Source organism: Macrobrachium nipponense, chromosome 15 (genome assembly GCF_015104395.2).
Source record: "Macrobrachium nipponense isolate FS-2020 chromosome 15, ASM1510439v2, whole genome shotgun sequence".
Taxonomy (NCBI): domain Eukaryota; kingdom Metazoa; phylum Arthropoda; class Malacostraca; order Decapoda; family Palaemonidae; genus Macrobrachium; species Macrobrachium nipponense.
In genome coordinates, this window is record NC_087208.1 from 58649775 (window position 1) to 58654564 (window position 4790).

At 34.3% G+C, this 4790-nt stretch overlaps 1 long non-coding RNA gene across 1 annotated transcript; it reads left to right on the top strand.

Annotated features, from left to right (window-relative positions):
- Positions 1-275: 275 nt before the first annotated feature.
- Positions 276-2555, top strand: LOC135194978 (uncharacterized). The gene is made up of 3 exons (XR_010310042.1): positions 276-1157; positions 1391-1542; positions 2475-2555. It is a non-coding gene; the product is annotated as an uncharacterized LOC135194978 (long non-coding RNA).
- The last annotated feature ends 2235 nt before the right edge of the window (positions 2556-4790 follow it).

Consider the following 4790-nt stretch of genomic DNA (forward strand, 5'->3'; position numbering starts at 1 on the left):
CCTTCCCATAAATGTGTAATCAGCTCTATAATTGTTCGGTAAGACACTACAATAAAAATGAATTTTCATTATTAAAATGAAGTTTTATTGTATACTTACCGAACAATTATGATTATACCCACCCTCCTCCCCTTAGGTGGACGGACGGGCAGAAAGAATTGGATTCACCTGGGCAGTTGTACCTGGTTCTCCCGCGAGTGGAGGGAGATGACGTCATCACCACCAGTGTTGGCGACGCCGACCGAGCGCTAAATTTTGAAATTTAGTATTCCTGCCGCTCGTGGAAATCACGGCTCTATAATTGTTCGGTAAGTATACAATAAAACTTCATTTTAATAATGAAAATTTCATATTTTTAATTTTATCTCTATTATACTTCATCTAGTCTCTTGCCAATCATCGTGTTCATATTTAAAGCAAAATTGACCAAACTTGTATTTTCATAATTTTTTCAGTACAGTACCAATACATTTTGTTATATTAATAAATTTTCAGTACGTATCATCATTAAATATTGCTGTGGCTTTCCCATTTGTACATTTTGATTCCATATCATTGAGCATATTGAAAGGTTTCTAGCTACAGTACTAAGATGAGAAAATCCTGTCCATATGTATAATTTTTGTCATGTATGATGCATTTCATTTACTTAGCCCTAAGTCGTCATACATTATGCCCTAGCAACATTGAGGATTGTCCTTAGAAAGAAATTAATTGAAGGAAACAAGAGAAAAGGTAGAGGCACTAATCATAAAAGTATTGTTGGACCTTGAAAAAGAAACTGAAATGATTTAAAATGATAGGCTGAAGGAGCTTTTGGGAAGTATCATCAAGAACAGCAATCAACAGGGTTTTATGTTATAAAAGGTCTTGCTGGGAGAGTAATTTTCAAAATTATTGGGATATTTATCTTCAAGGGGATTTCATGTTTTTACCAGGCACTGTGGCAATGTAAAACAAGAAATTTCTGCCATATCTTGAATGTGAAGATGGTTTTAGAATCTGGTTATTTCCATACATGAGTACTGATGAACAAAGTATTCCTTAGTGTCTTACTATACATGGAGCAGTCACCTTCTAATCCTACTGTTTAGCCCTGCTGTTGCATCAGAAGTCGGAGTGGATGCCAACTAATACTGTTCCTCACTTAACTAATGGTAACTAGTAGTTTACTCTGCATTACGACTTAAACTTTTGAGATTTGTAATTTTGACATTAATCTTTTCATTTTCTCAGTAATTCAGTCTTATGGATATTGTGATTTGAATAAAATGAAGGAAAGTTGAACTATGTGTTACATTGTAATGGAAATGTGTTTGGAATTTGTTTATATCACCAACAGATACAAATTTGTACCCTACTAAGATTTCAAGGTTTTTTTCTTTGCCAGGAAAATTAATTATTCCATTAAGGTTCAAGTTAAGTATGGGACAGTCTCGTGCCAAAACTACATAGGGAGAAGCATGAAGTAGGAGACGAATAGAAAATGAAGCCAAATTTGAAATGGGAGACGTCATCCACGAAGTTGATACTATATATCAGGTGAGAAGTGAGATTTGAGCAATAAGATGTACGTATTGAGAAGTTGTAAGGAGGCTTTGCATTCACCTGTATGTGCATGTGTTAGTAGGGAATTTGGACAACTAGTGAACAGAACTGAATTCATTTTGTCATACATATCCACAGAGTAACAATGAGAATTTTTGGTAAGGAGAGTTTTGTTATTACTGTGGTAATGTTGACTGAACGGTTTTCTCCCCAAATCTTAACGATCCCTTGAAGTAAATAATGACTATACGGGGTCTGTTGAGTTTCATTAATTGTGTTCTCATGTTCTTGATTACATTTAGGATTTAGATTAGTTTATTATTAGGTGTTTTTCCATTTTTTTTTTTATCAAGGTATTTGAAATTGTACATTTAACAGTGCAACATTTTAGCTCCAATGGTATCTAACAGAGCTTTCTGTCTGAAGTCCAGCTGAAGGTCTAAGCAGGTACCTAGATCATGGTTGTAATAACTTTCTTGATGCTGAAATAATTGTGTTTTAGGAATGAAAACAACAACAGCCATCATATAGTAGGTTGTCCACTCTTTGACAAATCAAGAGTATTCATGCCTTAATTCCATAGTAATATTATTACGGATGTTTATTTGATGTAAGATTGTTCTGCTGCACAAAATTTGTGTAATCTTTCATTTCTTGAGTTCTGTCTACTACTATAGTTATATACTATATATAAGTTCTGTTTCTCATATCCTTGATTCTCAAAGAGTTGATAAGCTGCTGTTGTAGAATTGTACTATGATGATTTTGCGCACCCAGATGTGGGTAGCAAGGAAAGGCTCCCTCAAATGAGGATTACGTTTTCAATCTGAGTTTAAATGAGATTAAAAAATCTCGTACGACAGATTGTTCATTTACTTGAAAGTAATTTTCCATTGTTAATACTATTCTTTTTTCCTTGTTGACAGGACTGGAAGGAGCAGCTCTTGAGCAACTCACAGTAGTGGTTCCCTTCAGTCTGTCCTCTTTGAGAGGAGTAAAAACAGGAAGTTGTCTTGTCTAAAGTTTTGAATATAGGGTGAAATAGTTTACTGATATTTTAGCTAAATTTTGATTGTGTGGCTGTGGTTGAGTCCTGTCTGGGGTTGCTGGCCTGGAAAGTGTCCAGTGTAGTGTTGCTTTTTGCCATAATTGAATTGCTATCTTTGTAGTGTTGGACTGTCTGGTTTTCTTGATGTTTGTTTGTTTGTTTGTATGGTGTTTTTACGTTGCATGGAACCAGTGGTTATTCAGCAATGGGCTGGTTTTGTTGAGCTAATGGGGACCCTGTGGGTTTTTTGTTGGAACCAGTGCCAAATCTCAGCTTGGGGGTATGAAGCAGAAAGAAATTGTTTTTAGTACAGAGTGTAGGTTTCTCTCAGGCCCTCCAGTATTTATTTTTACCCATGTTGCATCCAAGCACTGCTTTAGGATATTAAGTCCTTTAGTGATCTTTTGTTTATTGGTTCTGGAACTGCTTTGGCAGTCTTGGTGGAAGTAAATTATCCTTTTTAAACATTCTTGCAAGGGCTCACTCTCAAATTTAAACAATATTACTAACAGTTATCTATGAGATGCTTCAAGATCTCCATTCACACAGGTTCGTTATAATGATGCCGTTCATATTATTACAGTTTTAGATGATGAGCTTGATTTTATTTATAATTACTGTAGGGGGCAGGCATTTACTTAAATACCATAATGTTATGAAAGGCCTTGTTATCTTGTTATTAAGAGGCGGAAATGGTGGTCTGGGAGGATATACAATGCCCATACTTGGTTGTTTGTTAAGTGTTGAGTTTGGGATTCTGTGTGTATTAGTATATACCATCCATCCATTGACATGGTGATTGACAGCTTGATTGGAAAAGCCATTGCTGACTAACACCTGTACTGTTCTATCAAGCTCTAAGGGCATAGACTGCCTTGTGGGAAATCTCATAGGTGAAGTTTTGAAGATGGAGGATATTGTGAAGATTTCCAAGATGGATTGAAGTTCCTTCACCATGGAGAAGGTATCATCAATGTACCCTTGAATATCATGGTTGCCAGGAGACAGTTGAAGACTTCCACAATGCCAACTGTAGCTGCATTCTTTTATTATTTGCCGAGAGAATGTCTAAGGTTAAAGCAAAATGTTACCTGTTTACTCAAACGACCTGTTCCTGTTATCTTTCCTTGAAGAAGACTTCTAGCCGTCAATGCCTGCTGATAAAGATATTGTAAATTTCTTGCAGGAAAAGTAAAGAAATGTAAATCTAACAAATTGAAAAATCTTTGTTACAATAAATGTTAATTAGTTAGTTCAATGGCTTAGTAATAACAATATTAATATTGTAGTTCCTGGGAATGTGTATTTCTGCACTTCTTTGTAGCTCTTTTTATAAGTTTAATGAATTTTAAAAGGAGACTGTGCTGATTCATGATGGACGTTACCATTTGTATCAAACTCTTCATAAATGCTTGGCCCTTTTTCTTTTCTATTTTTTGTGTCATGGTATAGTACCATCACTGACCGCTAATATTTCTAGTACCCTTTTCCTTTTTATTGTCTGTTTAGTGACTAATTTATACTCAGTAAAACTCCTTATTATGGTCCACAAATATGTTGGAAAACATTTTTAACTTATATATCTCCAACAGTTTCATCACTGTAACATTGACATATTTGTCATGAAACCAAATTGCAATTTGTTAATTTTATGCTTCAAAATTTACTCTTCTGTATTTTCACTGAATAGTGCGTCAAATTTTCCATTTTACATTACTCTTTGGTTCCTTTTTGCCATTTTGCATAATTTTTCTAACTTTCCAGTGACTGATTTTGACTGGATTTTTCAGCTGTTTCCATCATTACCTGTTATGCTTAATGGGTGAGGAAGCTTAGCATTTTTCATTGTAAAGCCACTCAACTTGAAGTTACTGAGTCTGGGTAGAAACAAGCTATTTGGTATTTTGTTGAGCAACATTGCTATCAGATGCAAATGGGAACCATAATTGCCAAAGATTGCTGCAGAAAGTTGTAGTTTGTATGTACAAGATATAAAATTTTTAAAAATTATTTTTCTATACAGCTGTAAAAAGTATTTTATATATCTTATCAAAATATATAATTTTCTTACATTTAATTTGCCTAATTTCTCCATAAAAAAACTAACAAGTATAAGCAGACTCTGTAAATAAAAATCATGTCAAATTATTATGGAATTTATCTGAATGTTGAATTAAGATTATTGTAGAACGAC